This window comes from Neophocaena asiaeorientalis, unplaced genomic scaffold, assembly GCF_003031525.2.
Source record: "Neophocaena asiaeorientalis asiaeorientalis breed wild unplaced genomic scaffold, Neophocaena_asiaeorientalis_V1.1 scaffold264, whole genome shotgun sequence".
Taxonomy (NCBI): domain Eukaryota; kingdom Metazoa; phylum Chordata; class Mammalia; order Artiodactyla; family Phocoenidae; genus Neophocaena; species Neophocaena asiaeorientalis.
This window is the reverse complement of record NW_020185332.1, coordinates 6,697,504-6,713,843: the sequence shown is the minus strand read 5'-3', so window position 1 is coordinate 6,713,843 and position 16,340 is coordinate 6,697,504. Positions and strand designations below refer to the sequence as shown.

General features: G+C 45.5%; 1 pseudogene; it reads left to right on the top strand.

Moving 5' to 3' along the window:
- The first annotated feature begins 13,794 nt into the window (after positions 1-13,794).
- LOC112393155 (adenylate kinase 2, mitochondrial pseudogene) lies at positions 13,795-14,437 on the top strand (annotated as a pseudogene).
- Positions 14,438-16,340: the final 1,903 nt, after the last annotated feature.

The window sequence follows — 16,340 nt, the reverse complement described above, 5'->3', positions numbered from 1 at the left end:
CAACAGTCCTTTGGATTTCCCGATTAAGGTGCTGCCGCAGTATCTATGAAGTCCTACCCCTGAGCTGCTTTCCTGATAAACCCTTCAGCACCGCTCTGGCCCGTTCTAGCTACGGAAAAGCTATGATAGACTAATGCACCCATTACATTAAGAAAGGTATATGTTACAGGAAGTAATGTGCCAAGGGGAGGCGTGAGGTGGGGGTGAGGGAGGGAGACTGAACCAACCTCTGAACAGAGTACTCAGCGTAACGAAGTCTGCAAATGCATCAGCTCCTCCATCCCCAGCCTTACGAAGAAGACATGCGCCGCCCGCCCCCCAACAAAATACACTTCTTTAGTTTGAACCTTTTTTTTTTTTTTTTTTAAGCAGGAAAACATTACAACTGATTTGAAAGCATTCTTAAACTAGAGGATCTGGATGAAGGTATTTCGGTTTCTAAAATTGGTAGGGCTGAGTGTAAAATCAAGTAATAATTCCCATATTTTAATGAGAAGAGAAATCTGGATTTCTACTCTGGGAAAAGTCTCCAGATTGTTGAATGTTGGCTCGCATTTCTAAAAGCATGGTATAGGCCAAACAAAATTCAGCTGCCTACCCCATCTAGCCCTTGGGATGCCATTTGCGATTTCTGCTTTAAACCCATTTACAGCTTAGCTTATATGGGTAGTTATCTGACTAATTAGAAGTTTAATGGAGAGATCGAGAATGGTGGAGAGGCAGCATAAGATGTACCTAAACGGGACCAGTTGGGGGGAAATCCAACCTGCATGTCCATGTAGGCCTGCAGATTGAGCAAATCCCAGGATTTAACCTATGGGAGTGGGTTCAAAGATTTCTTATTCTAAACGTGGGGATATGGGCATACCAAAAGAGGTCTAAAACTAGGAGATGTAGCTAAAGAGGTTAAAAAAGGTGAATTGTAAACCACTATATACAGAATGGATAAATAACAAGGTCCTACTGTATAGCACAGGTAACTATATTCAATATCCTGGGATAAACCATGATGGAAAAGAATCTAAAGAAGAATATACATATTCTTGTACATATAACTGAATCAGTTTGCTGTACAACAGAAATTAACACAGCATTATAAATCAACTATACTTCAGTTAAAAAAAAAGAAAGATGAATTGTGAGTGCAGATAGCCCAAGGTCTAAACCAGACATGCTGCTATGCACTGAATGTGCGTGTCCCGCCCAAACTCATATGTGGAAGCCTGAAACCCCAATGTGACAGTATTTAAAGGCGGGGCCTTTGAGAGCTAACTGGGTAGGTTTGGATGAGGTCATGGGGGTGGAGCTGCCCACGGAATTGGCGACTTCTCTCTCTCTCCCTCCCCCACCCCCTCTCTCTCTACCGTGTGAGGATACAAGAAAGTAGCCATCTGTAAACCAGGAAGAGAGCCCTCATGTTCTCACCCTGATCTCACATGTCCAGCCTCCAGAACTGTGAGAAATAAATGTTTATTAAGCCACCCAGCCTATGATATTCTGTTATAGCTGCCCGAACTGATTAAGACAGATGCTAAGCAGGATTTACCACACCCGCCAACTCCAACTGGCCAGGGTACTAGGCTGCTGAGGGGTTTGCGAAGCTGGGAGGAAAGAGTGCTAAGGCAGTGGTATCTCCAGTGCAGTGCCCTTGTTATCCCTGGTCTGAAAGAGCCTAAAACTAGAGGGATTACCAGACAGTCAGCTCTTCCTCAGGCAGGCAGGGGTTCCACTTTCACCACATAACCATGGCCCCTCAGAATGACCCTGATTTGTTTTTTGTTTTGTTTTGTTTGTTTTTTTAATTGGGGTATAATTGCTTTACAATGTTGTGTTAGTTTCTGCTGTACAACGAAGTGAATCAGCTATATATATATATATACACATATATCCCCCCACTCTTGGATCTCCCTCACCACCCACCCCACCATCCCACCCATCTAGGTCATCACAGAGCACCGAGCTGAGCTCCCATACAGCAGATTCCCATTAGCTATCTAGTTTACACATGGTAGTATATATATGTCAATCCCAGTCTCCCAGTTCATCCTGCCCCCGCCATGTCTGCACATCCATTCTCTGCATCTGCATTTCCAGAATGACCCTGATTTGTATCTTTCAGCCATGTTTATAGTGATTCCATAGAGTACAGCAGAATTTGGGTTTACACCATGCATTTTGAAACAATGAAGAACATCCGGGCCCCTGGCTGCCATCTTGGATTGCAGTGTTGTTCGCCCCACTTCTGCACATGGCCCACCTGAGCTGAGGTGTTGGTGGCAGCCACTCCACAGCAGGAACTCCAGTCGGAAGAGCTGGGTGCGAGGCCTCTGCACGTGGCCCCCTGTGAGCAAGTGAAACCCAACTAAGCACAAAGGAAAAGAAAAAAGCCATCTCAGAGCTGTGACTATTTTCAAGGCTTCTGTTTTTCTTTGTGGAACACAGCCTTTGGGGCAAAACAAGGAAGAAGCAGGTGATTCTAAGGTCCAGCGCAGAAGCAGAGCCACTGCAGGCCAGCTTCTCCAACTCTGAAGGCACTCCAGCCGTGTGGCTGACAGGGTCTTGGTGCTCCGGCTGGGTGTCAGGCTTGAGCCTCTGAGGTGGGAGAGCCGAGTTCAGAACACTGGACCACCAGAGACCTCCTGGCCCCACGTAATATCAATCAGTGAGAGTTCTCCCAGAGATCTCCATCTCAACTCTAATACCCAGCTCCACTCAATGACCAGCAAGCTCCAGTGGTGGACACCCCATGCCAAACAACTAGCAAGACAGGAACACAACCCCACTCATTAGAAGAGAGGCTGCCTAAAATCATACTACGTTCACAGACACACCAAAACACACCACCAGACGTGGACCTGCCCACCAGAAAGGCAAGATCCAGCCTCATCCACCAGAACACAGGCACCAGTCCGCTCTACCAGGAAGCCTACACAAGCCAATGAACCAACCGTACCCACTGGGGGCAGACACCAAAAACAATGGGAACTACGAACTTGCAGCCTGCGAAAAGGAGACCCCAAACACAGTAAGTTAAGCAAAATGAGAAGACAGAGAAGTACGCAGCAGATTAAGGAGTAAGGCAAAAACCCACCAGACCAAACAAATGCAGAGGAAATAGGCAGTCTACCTAAAAAAGAATTCAGAGTAATGATTGTAAAGATGATCCAAAATCTTGGAAATAGAATGGAGAAAATACAAGAAACGTTTAACAAGGACATAGAAGAACTAAAGAGCAAACAAGGACTTCCATGGTGGCAAAATGGTTAAGAATCCTGCCTGCCAATGCATGGGACACGGGTTCAAGCCCTGGTCCGGGAAGATCCTACATGCTGCAGAGCAACTAAGCCCGTGCGCCACAACTACTGAGCCTGTGCTCTAGAGCCCGCAAGACACAACAACTTAGCCCACATGCCACAACTACCGAAGCCCACATGCCTAGAGCCCGTGCTCCGCAACAAGAGAAGCCACCACAATGAGAAGTACATGCACTGCAATGAACAGTAGCCCCTGCTCGCTGCTACTAGAGAAAGCCCAGATGCAGACACTAAGACCCGAAGCAGCCAAGAATAAATAAATATATAACATAAAATAAATACATTTATATAAAATCTTTCACCAATGGACAGATCAACCAAAATGAAATAAATAAGGAAACACAAGCTTTAAATGGTACATTAAACAAGATGGACCTAACTGATATTTATAGGACATTCCATCCAAAAACAAGAATACACTTTCTTCTCAAGTGTTCATGGAACATTCTCCAGGATAGATCATATCTTGGGTCAAACCTTGGTAATTTTAAGAAAACTGAAATCATATCAGGTGTCTTTTCTGACCAAAATGCTATGAGACTAGATATCAATTATAGGAAAAAAACTGTAAAAAAATACGAACACATGGAGGCTAAACTATACTCTATTAAATAACCAAGAGATCACTGAATAAATCAAAAAGGAAATCAAAAAATACCTAGAAACAAATAACAATGAAAACATGATGACCCAAAACCAATGGGATGCACCAAAAGCAGTTCTAAGAGGGAAGTTTATAGCAATACAATCCTACCTCAAGAAACAAGAAAAATCTCAAATAAACAGCCTAAACTTACACCTAAAGCAATTAGAGAAAGAAGAACCAAAAAATCCCAAAGTTAGCAGAAGGAAAGAAATTATAAAGATCAGATCAGAAATAAATGAAATAATATACACTGTTAAAAAACTACCAACCATGAAAAGTCTATTTTCCTAATATCTCTACAGAGATATTCCCTGTTTTTGAATTGTGTAAAGTATCTTTTCTCTTGAGCTTACCATCTCGTAATAGAGATTAGGCACATTCAGTTGGCCTATTTTATCATTTACAGGATATATACTTTTATTTTCGTTTGCTGTTTCCCCATTACATGAGCCCTGCTGTGAATGTGCTTACAATCTTTGGAGTTTATGGTCTGATCAGATGGATTAATCATATTAACTTAGGCTCCAAGAGAGCAATTTTATTGTTGATAATAAATATTCTGAGTTCTAAAATAAAAAATAAAAAAAAGAAATGAAAAAGAAATGAAGGAAACGATAGCAAAGATCAATAAAACTAAAAGCTGATTTTTTGAGAACATAAACAAAATTTATAAACCATTAGCCAGACTCATAAAGAAAAAAAGGGAGAAGACTCAAATCAATAGAATTAGAAATGAAAAAGGAGAAGTAACAACTGACACTGCTGAAATACAAAAGATCATGAGAGATTACTACAAGCAACTCTATGCCAATAAAATGGACAACCTGGAAGAAATGGACAATTTCTTAGAAAAGCACAACCTTCTGAAACTGAACCAGGAAGAAACAGAAAATATAAACAGACCAATCACAATTGGTCTGAAACTGAAACTGTGATTAAAAATCTTCTAACAAACAAAAGCCCAGGACCAGATGGCTTCACAGGAGAATTCTTTCAAACATTTAGAGAAGAGCTAACACCTATCCTTCTCAAACTCTTCCAAAATATAACAGAGGGAGGAATACTCCCAAACTCATTCTACGAGGCCACCATCACCCTGATACAAAAACCAAAGATGTTACAATAAAAGAAAACTACAGGCTAATATCACTGATAAACGTAGATGCAAAAATCCTCAACAAAATACTAGCAAACAGACTCCAGCAGCACATTAAAAGGATCATACACCATGATCAAGTGGGGTTTATCCCTGGGATGCAAGGATTCTTCAATATACGCAAATCAATCAACGTGTTACACCATATTAACAAACTGAAGGATAAAAACCATATGATCATCTCAAAAGATGCAGAAAAAGCTTTCAACAAAATTGAACACCATTTATGATAAAATCTCTCCAGAAAGCAGGCATAGAGGGAACTTACCTCAACATATTAAAGGCCATATATGACAAACCCACAGCAAACATTGTTCTCATTGGTGAAAAACTGAAATCATTTCCAGTAAGATCAGGAAGAAGACAAGGTTGCCCACTCTCACCACTATTATTCAACATAGTTTTGGAAGTTTTAGCCACAGCAATCAGAGAAGAAAAGGAAATAAAAGGAATCCAAATCAGAAAAGAAGAAGTAAAGCTGTCACTGTTTGCAGATGAAATGATACTATACACAGAGAATCCTAAAGATGCTACCAGAAAACAACTAGAGCTAATCAATGAATTTGGTAAATATGGAATCTCAAAAAAAAAAAAAAGGTTCTGAAGGACCTAGGGGCAGGACAATAATAAAGATGCAGATATAGAGAATGGACTTGAGGACACGGGGCTGGAGGGGGAAGGGTAAGTTGAGACGAAGTGAGAGTGGCATGGACATATATACACTACCAAATGTAAAATAGATAGCTAGTGGGAAGCAGCCACATAGCACAGGGAGATCAGCTCGGACCACCTAGAGGGGTGGGACATGGAGGGTGGGATGGAGACGCAAGAGGGAGGGGATATGGGGATATATGTACACGTACGGCTGATTCACTTTGTTTTACAGCAACTAACACAACAATGTAAAGCAGCTATACTCCAATAAAGATGTTTAAAAAAAAATCCCACGTGTTGCAAAGAACAGTTTAAAATATAGTCTAAAGTGAATGACTCAAATTCTGTAATTATAAAGAAAAATACTGAGCGATAACATGTATAAGGATATATCGGCATCTCACTTGGCCCTTAATATTTAAGTATTAGAATTTTGTGAGTCTTTTTTCCACTCTTTGGAAATCCACTGAAGTGGATGCAGTAGGGCACTACTCACATTCCCCTTCAGCACTAGCAACTCACTTTGCCAGCTGCTGGGAGAGTTGGATACTGATGGCTTGCAGCTGAGTCCTCTCCAGGACCTGTCTTCAGCCACAGAGCTGCTCCTGGGTGCAGGCTCCATCAGTGGCTGCTCAGAGGAGGATACAAAGTCCAGACCTCTCTTATCTCACCTAGAACAACTCTGAAGGGCCATCCGAGTTCCAAAACTCCCATAAGACCACCTGAAGCCTCTGTTTCAACTACGCTGCAAGTCAATTCTCTTTTGCCCAGTCCTTCTTCCTTCACTCTCCACTTGGCACATAAATCTCAGAATCTATTTCCTGGAAAACTGACATACAACACAGACCTAGCTGCAATATAGGAGAATAATAGAATATCAAAGATGCTGTACGCCAGGCTAATTTTAAATGGCTTTCATACTGAAGGAATAAAATTGCAACTTTAGGGAAGCAAGGAAGATGTTATGTAAATATTAATGAAAAACATTTCCATTTGTCCAGAATATTCAGCTTTACCTATGTTTAGGGAATACATGCTCAATTTATTTAGGATTTGTTCATTTGAGGGACTCTCCCCACTCCAGTGATGAGATTTGAAGAGCAGGTACCAACTGCTGTGTCCAACTCCCAAGGCAGGAGTAGGCGAGTGACCCTGGCCTGGCCAGTCCTGGTTCCCCATGTCCTGTCTATAGTGATTAATCCAAGAGAAGGGCATGTGACCAAGGCAGAGCCAATCAGAGTCCTTCCATGGGATTGAACAGTACATACCAAGAAAGATAGGCTATGTCCTTCCTCTTACATCATAAGCTGTGATAATGTAAGCCTGGAGCTGCTAGCGGCCAGGTACCTCACTGCCCATCTACAGTAGAAGAGAATAAGGCCAACACAGAGAGAGAAGTAGAAACAAGAGATGACAAGGTAAAGAGACAGAAGACCACACTGCACATGCCCTTGGATCCAACTGTTAGTCAGAACTAACCTTGGACAAACCAGCTACATGAGCCCCAAATATTCCCCTTCATGTTGCTTAAGCTCCGTTGAGTTGGGATGTCCATCCCTTGCAGCTGAAAGAATCCAGATGAGTTCACTGCATCCAGTCAGAGACAGAGTAAAGCAAAACCAAATAACCACCCTAAGACATAACAGCAAAGCAGAGGTCCCTAGCATCAGAGCCCAGGAGCTCTACCAAATCCCAGCAGAGTAATACAGCTATGAAACACAGAGGATGCATCCTGGGGAAGCTCTTTGTTAAAAGCTCCAACCTAGAAGCAGAATTAATATAGGCAGAATATAGACTAGAACATAGGCAGAAATAAAATGGTGTTTGTGGTGTAAAAAAAAAAAATCACTGATGACCCCCCAAAATAAAAACAAACAGGACAATAAAACTCGTACCTGGTATTCTTAGAGGAAAGGAAGCTGTCGAGTTGAGGTCAGGGGAGATGGAGCTCGGGCTGAGAAGGTTGATGGCAGTGGAGAAAGTTCAGGTCCAAGTGGGCAGTCTGGAGGAAGGGGCTGTCAGACTCATGTTCGTGCAGGGCCTTCCACATCAAGAAAGAAGTGGGTGGTAGAAGAGAGGCTGATGGTTTACCCACGTCCCGCAATTCATAAGCAGAGGCAGATTGGCTGTGAAGCTGACAGAAATTAAACTTCAGTACTCCTCCCTTGCAAAGGCCCTTCTAAGATCCCGTGAGGGGCTCTTGAAATTTGTTTACTTGGTCATATGTGTTTGTAAAATTTGCCGAAGTAAGATACCTTAGCCAGAGTGGGTTAACAAGTGCTTTAAGGCACTGTCTCTTTCTAACCTGATTTCCCCTCTTTCTTACTGATCCTCACGACATGTGGTATTAAGAGGTCATGAGCATCTTGGGGATCCAGCTAAGGGGGTGTTGAATTGGGGATCCATTTCGATTGGGTTTGGTGGATTATAGTTATGAAGTTCAAGGTCTCTTCCACGTACAGTTAGTTATACCAGCATCTCTTACAGTCCTGCTGTAGGAAATGTCCTCCAGGAATACACCTATACACCGTGCTGGCTTATAAAGGTGCAGGACAAGAGGTGCTAGGGCCATGTCAATGTGTCCTCTGCCACCCAACACCAGACATATGTGGGTAAGGGGGGAGAAATGCATTCTGAAATGTACAGAGCCAGAACGCAGTTCCATGGAACATTCTTCCAATCATCAAGTGTGGAAACTTCTAAGAACAGGATCTACTGCTCATCACCACCTCATCAGAACAGGGGTTGCATTTCCTGTCAACGATAAACTCAGTAATTCAGGGGACACAATCACGGTATATTTTCTAAAATTTTGTTACCTGGATTCATAGCCAGTTGACTAGACCTTGTGCTTATTCAAGGGACTCGTTCCTTCCACATCTTTCTACCTGCTTGCTGAAATCTACCTGGTGCCTGGGATTCCTTTAGCAGGAGTAAGAGTACCCTATTTTTCTACCATACGGCTTAAAACGCAAATATTTGATTTGATTAAATCTTCAGTGTAAACTGGTTCCATTTTTCACTGTTTGTAAGATGTGGGATGGGGAGCTGGTTGGGGCGGGGCGTGGACCAAAGGATCAGAGTGGGGGAAGGGAAGAGCGAAGAGGAAGCAGGAAGGAGGAAGGAGGGTGAGGACCCTTCCCACCTAGGGGAGATGGAAGGACACAGAAATGAAACAGGGAAGAGGGAACAACTTTACAGACTAGCAACTTCTGTTCCCCTTACCTTCAGCACGGCGGTGCCAAACAGGAGCTGTGTGTTGAGGGATGCTGGCATGCGGCTGCCAGCGTGGGTAGCCGGCTGCATGATTTATGAAGGGTTTTTTAGCACAGCCCCACATCCTGCAAAGAAGGTTCGTTCCCCGGGGATTCGTTACTCAAGGAGAACTGTGCAAACACCACTTCCTGGGGGATGTTAATAGTGTCTGTAAGCAGGAGAGAGAGAGCGCGAGAGGGAATCATTGCTTTAGCGGAGAGAGAAATTAGCTCACAGCTGCAAAAGAAAACTCGCCTCTGTGTAGAACAGACCTGTTTGCTAACAACTGAACAATAAGCCACTTTCTTATGAAGGACTTTTGATATCTGCAAAGTAGATTCTGCTAACTAAAAAGTAAGTACTTTCTTCGAGCGTCTAGGCTTCTTGTGGTCAGCGTTTCCTTGGAAAGATGGAGTACTAGGCGGTGCTATCTAATTCCAGCCGAGAGCTGGACTTCGGCTGTTTATTTACATGAGTTGTTTGTGAATGTGAGCTGGTATACGTGAAGGAGAAAGATGGGACTTTTAGGGCAATGGTGTGCCACCCGTCCCCACTCCCCAGGACTGGCTTTCAGCCCTACAAGGGAGAGGTGGGGCCGGACATGGAGGGAGCTGCTTCCAGGAAAGTTGGTTTGAGGCTCCAAGTCTCTGCGGGGGCCTGGGAGACAAAGAACAGCACAGAGCTGGGAGAGGAGAAATCTCCTGGGCTTGGGAGCATCGCGAAGTAATGCCCTGGCCCAGATGTTGGTGACCTCCTGTGCACACAGGCAGCTGCGCTGGTGGCATATTGATGAGGGAGAGTCAGAGGAGTGGAGTAGGACAGAAGCAGACAACAGAATCACGAGCTGGAGGTCAAGCCAGCCTAGGAATCTCTTTGGCTTCATCCCCCTTGACTCACACCCTAACTCGATCTCACCATTCCTAAGACCAGGAAAACTGAGATCTCCAAGGAAAAGGAGGGAAGAGGTAGTGTTTCTCCCACACACCTAAAACTAACCACCTGCAGTCCACTCCGAGGACAGGAGACACTCCTGCATGGAGGGCAGCCCACGGTCACCTCATCACACCAGTCTCAAGGTAGGGGACAATCCAGTATGAGACAATGGGGCCAGGGCTCTCAGAGCCTAAATACAGAGATACCAAAGAGGTGCATTGTAAGAGGGGACTCTTCTCTAGGAGACCACACTGAGAAGCCAATCCCAGCACCTTTGACTTAACCCCCCCATCCTGGCAGGGAGAAGAGTTTCCTGAGCCCTTGCTTCCCAGATGCTAATCTTAGAACTCATTCTCCAGGACTGAGATTTCCAGCGGGCCTGTGGAATCAGACAGACCTTCCCACCCCCTGAAAAGTAACCCTGGGATTGAGCAGAGGACAAACCTCTTCCTTCTGTCCCCCAGTCTCCTCCCCCTTGTAACACTGTTGTATCCATCAGGACTCTTATTGCCACAAACGGCAGAAACTCATTGAAACTGACTTCAGCCACAAAAATTTGCAAGGTGGGGTAGCAAGGTGCAGATGTGCTCATATCATTGAGATGTCCAGAGTCTCATTCATATTTAGGCTTGGCTAAATCCAGGGGCTCAATGATTTCATCAGGACAATGTTTCTAGCTCTTGATGGCTCTCTTCTGTTGGGCTCAAATGGTGGCAAAAATGACCCCAGCAGTTCTACATTTTTATGGACCCGAGAGTCTGAAATTTCAGGAAGAGAGAGACTCTCTTTCCCTAAATGTAGGGAAGGCAAAAGCAGCAAAGCAGTTTCTTAATGGTCAAGCTTGGACCATGTGGTCAGTTTTGAAACAATCACCATATCCAAGAGGATGGGACTGCCCAGTTGGAAATGGGAATGGGACCAGCTCCACTTCAACACATGGACTGAAAGTGGGGGGTGGTTCCCCAATGGAAAACTGGGAAGTGCTCTCAAAACACGAGGGAAATTAACCACCACCCTATTTTTCTTAAGAGGGTCTTAGGAAGTTTCGCCACTTCGATTTAAACCTCTCTGCCAGAGGAACAACTCACTAAACCCTAGGGGCAGCAGCTCTCGTTCTCCCAAATCCTCTCTGTGACAGGCTAAGTCACAAAGCAGCTCAGAGGGGGACACCACGACAGCTAAATTCTCAACATCGTTTTCAGGAAACATGGATGCTCAGGGTGGCAGACAACACAGGGCACACACAGCAGGGGTTCTGTGCTATCAAAGGCATCTGTCCATAGAGCAAACTCTCTCCAGGTTGGGAGAATGAACGGTTCAAGAGGGTGGAAGGGAAAGGAGGTCAGGACACCCAGCAGTGCACAGTCCTTACTCCAAGAGAGTGGCTCGTTAAAAACACCACAGACAAAGCAAGATGGAAAGGAGCTTCGGGCTGCCTACCTTTGCCCTGGAACATAGGAACGCTTCAGTTAAAAAAAAAAAAGAGGAATAAAAAATGACAAAAGCTATGGATAAGAACCAGTATAACAAATTAGAGAAAACGCTATTGCTTCCAGCCATATAATATATGAATTTTCTCTACTTGTCAGCTCCTCACAAATGGAATCCTGAGTCCTTTCAGTCAACATCAAGCCTTTCCTGCCTAGTTAACATTAATAGAGGGAGGCAGGGAAGACGTGAGGGTAGCATTTGATAAGTGCTAGAGGAACATGCCCTCCGCCTGGGGGGGGGGGGAGGGAGATGGAACAGGTGGGCTTAATTGGCTCTGAACAAAGCCCTTGAAATCCCCGGAGAGCTATGCAACCAGATGTCCCCTCTGGCACTAAGTGTTAAAGAGGAGTCTTTGTAAGGAGCCCAGCGGAAGGTGGAGGGCAGATTTGTTTGAATGAAACTAAGCTTCCACCTTCACTTTAAGACATTTTAGGGTACCCCTCCCCAGAAAAAAGACAACAAGATACTTACAGTAAAAGTTTACAATTCCCATTCTAAGTGTACCAGGTAAGGGGTGAAATGAAGTTAAAGGGCATCTTGTCAAAACAGCAATATCCATCACAATTGCACCCCACCTCTCCATCCATCATCATGTTCTCTCTCACACTCCCTGATCTTTAAGGCTAGTTCACGTTTCTTTATGGTATCGTGGAAAGACCACTTGGCCAGGAGACAGAAGTCCAAGGCTTGAGTTCTGCTTTCATCGTATGCAACGTGTATGAGCCTGGGCACATCACTTATTTACAATGAACCTTTGCCTCCTTCACCACCAAGTGGTTCTATTTTATGTCACATCTGCCTCACAAGATTACCAGAAGGACCAAATGTATTCATCTGCCTGACATTTGCCAGACACCTGCTTTATACCGGAAGGTACAAAGGAATATGAGGGAATACATATTTGAACTAGACTCAGTTCCGACCTCGGGAAACTCACTGGACAGCCAGTGTACAGGACTGCGCTCTGTAAACAGAAGAGCACTTTGCAAAGGGAAACCATTTCTGTTTCCTGTTACTGTCCTCTAGATAGATCCTAGGTTTTGCCAAGCCCTTGTTCTCCTAGATAGTTTTAGTCTACTTCCTCTTGGTCCCAGCTTACTTACTTCGAAAGTGGTGGCTTCTGAATGAGCTTCCCTTGCAAGTAGAGGAGTTCCCAGTTTTTCTTCCAGGTTAATTTTTATTGAACATGACCTCTAGAAGGGGTAGCTCCTCTCCTGTGAGACTCTACTCTTGGGTCCAGGATAGATTCTCAAACCAAGATGAGCCAATATGCAGACGTAGCCTCTGTCCAGGAATTCAGAATTGGCACACTGAAAGAGGGACAGAAAGCAGCAGCCATATGCAGGGATGGCACGTGAATAACGAACTCCAAAACGGAGATCCATCCGTTCAACAAGTGTGTCCCCAGAGCTGTACCGGTGACTGTCTGGGAGACCTCCCTGCACTGTCTGTTTTATTTACTTTAGTAGGAGTGGGGTTTTGTTCCTTATGAACAAATGATCTGTCTGACATCCTGTCCCAGATAAGCATGGCCCTAGGACACCAGCCCTAGGTTGGCCTTCAACAGATGTCTGGGTTTAGCCTAGCAACGAACCATATGTCTGTGTGTTGCAGCACACGAGGCTGTAGCCATGTTTTTACTTCTTTTTTTCTTTTTTTTTTGCGGTACGCGGGCCTCTCACTGTTGTGGCCTCTCCCGTTGCGGAGCACAGGCTCCGGACACACAGGCTCAGCGGCCATGGCTCATGGGCCCAGCCGCTCAGCATGTGGGATCTTCCCGGACCGGGGCGCGAACCCGTGTCCCCCGCATCGGCAGGCGGACTCTCAACCACTGCGCCACCAGGGAAGCCCTGTAGCCATGTTTTTAAATGGAAAACACAAAAATGAATAAGCTATTGAAGAGCTAACCCACTATAAACAGAGTTATCCAGTGGAAAGAAGCAGCTGAAAAAGTGTCAACGACATTATCATCTGTGAAAAACATTTAACCCCAGTCAACATTTTAAAAAGATACAGAAGGCCATCAGACTGGCCTTCTGCCTCAGTTTACCTCATTAACTGTCACTCTGCCAGTATCACCAAAGTTGAGCGCTGAACTTCGGCAGGAGCTTTGAGGTTCCAATGGGCTCGTGCTGGGCACTGAGGATACGGGAGAAAATCTGTTCTCACAAGAGCTCTCTGTAAAGTGGAGGAAACCTAATTAATAATCACAACGCTGTGACAAACGCAGCTTTAAAAATGTGTTCAAGTGTCCTGAAGGCATCCGGGCCGTGCTTCTGGGGCCGCCCAGAGCCAGCAAGGGTATCCAGGCACCCAAGTTGACTGAAAACTTCTGTGTCTGCCATTTGGCTACTGGGGACATGCTGAGGGCTTCTGGCTCAGAGCTGGGAAAAAAGCTGAAGGCAACTATGGATGCTGGGAAACTGGTGAGCGATGAAATGGTCGTGGAGCTCATTGAGAAGAATTTGGAGACGCCTCCGTGCAAAAGTGGTTTTCTTCTAGATGGCTTCCCTCGGACTGTGAGGCAGGCAGAAATGCTCGATGACCTCATGGAGAAGAGGAAAGAGAAGCTTGATTCTGTGATTGATTTCAGCATCCCAGACTCTCTGCTGATGCGGAGAATCACAGGAAGACTGATTCACCCCGAGAGTGGCCGTTCCTACCACGAGGAGCTCAACCCCCCAAAGGAGCCCATGAAAGATGATATCACCGGGGAACCCTTGGTCCGCCGATCGGATGATAATAAGAAGGCCTTGAAAATCCGCCTGGAGACCTATCACACTCAGACTGCCCCGCTGGTGGAGTACTACAGTAAACGGGGGATCCACTCTGCCATCGATGCATCCCAGACCCCTGACGTTGTGTTTGCAAGCATCCTAGCAGCCTTCTCCAAAGCCACATCCTAGTAACAGAATGCCAGGCGAGACTGCACCACTGCTCATCACCCTGCGGTGTGATCCCTGCTCTTAGGTGCTGGGCAGAGGGGAGGGGTGGTCAGGGTAAGGATGGAGAGGGAGGGTTGGTGAGGGCTCAAGAGGAGAATGGGAAGAGCAGCAGTGCTGTAGTGAAGTGATTTCTTTTCCATGGAGTAGGAGTCCTAAAAAGTATAAGCAAAGGGAAAAATTGATTTTTTAAAACACTGATTTGAGGGTATAAATAGAAACAGGGAGATGCAGTATTATTTCTAAGGAATCACTTTGTCATTTACTCCAGACTGGTGACCATATTTTTTAAAGCCAGTGCCCTAAGACCTCAGCTTTTATCAGACCCTCATGTCAGCCCAGGAATGCCGGAAATCACACCGTTGTCCAGTCTGTCCTGTAGCTTGGAACAGGGCAGGAGATGACTACTAACCCTGGTTCCCCATACCATGAGATCAAAAAGTCATCTCCCCCCCACCAAAAAAAAAAAAAAGTCATCTCCCCATTTGAAAGAGATATAGAGTGTGCTCATGGGGGTAGGGGCTCAGCACATCAGGTTTACTGGAGTCACAGGGCAGGTGGGGCAGGCCGGTCTCACTCCCTTCCCAACTTACCACTGATGTACCAGCCCACCGGCTCTCGTGGGTAAGCTCTCGACAGCCACCCAGCATATGCCACAGTCCTACACTCTTGCCTTCCTCCATCCATGTCGTGTGGAAGGACCCTTTTGAATAAATGAGCAAGTGTCCTAAGCGACCTTATCCAAAGATCGTCCTTTCCATCCTCAAATCCTGTGACTGGGATCACTCAACAGCACCGTGATGTATTATTTTCAATGAGGTGCCTTTCTTAACTGTCCAAATGCTGCCTTTGTTTGGCCCCTAAATCAATAAAGTGTGTTAAATGTTTGTAAAAACTAAAAATAAAAACGTGTTCAAGACAGAGAGCTAACACAGAGACAGGAGTGACCAACAACATCAGGGAGGAGGATAGGAAAGGCTTTCTAGAAAAAGCTGGCTTTTGAAAACTGAATAGGAGTTTGTCTGGCAAATAGGGTGAAGTTAGAGGGGGGAGAAAGAAGAACATTTGAGGAAGAGAGAATAGCATGTCCCAGGACCACAATTCTTCAGACTCTGCCCCTGACCCTCAGGAACACCTACCACCCAGGCTACTCTGTCCGCTATGCTCTGCTTGCCAAGATGGGTACCCTGGACAGCACCAGAACCGGCCACGGCTTCCACTGCTGCAGACTCAGCGTTTCACATCCTTGGCTAGGCTTGCAGTGGCCAGCAGCCCCTGTTCCCACACGCCTCTCTCCAGGTCTTTCCTGTGGTCTCCATTTATCCCGGTCCTTTGGTTGAGATCCCAGCGTGTTCTGCTTCCAGATTCACCAGAGCTAGGACCCTGGGGATGCAGTGAATGCTTCTTGCATGGGGGTGGGGCCCGGAAGTAAACTAGGCCCTGGAGGAGAAGATTTCCATGAGTGTCAGAGAGGAAAACCTTCAAGGTGGGGAGGTAAGTGGTGTATTCCTCACTGAGCAGGATGAGGGGAAACCTAAGAGAGAGAGATTTACATTGGAAAAGACACTAGTTCAAACAGAAATGACCTGGGCAACCCGTTACACGAAGGCACTGAGGGCACGGTGGATCCAAACAGTCCTGAGAGTGAGACCTTGTGCCACCATGGGTCAGAGCTGAGCAACATTCGAAAGCTCCAATTTGTCCTCAGTGAACCAATGTGCAGAACTAACGAGGTCATCAATTTTTCTTCCAGTTAATGAACTTGTCAGGAGGGGTGTGATGCGGGAAGATGATGAGATGAGCAACCAGACCTGATTAAATAGTTTCATCTTCATCAAAGAATCAGACACAGAGCTGAAGCCCCATTATTCACTAGAAGGGGATAATTACACAGAGGGGGCTGACGTCAGACCCACCCCTCCCCTCACCCAAGGGGCTCCATTCCCTTG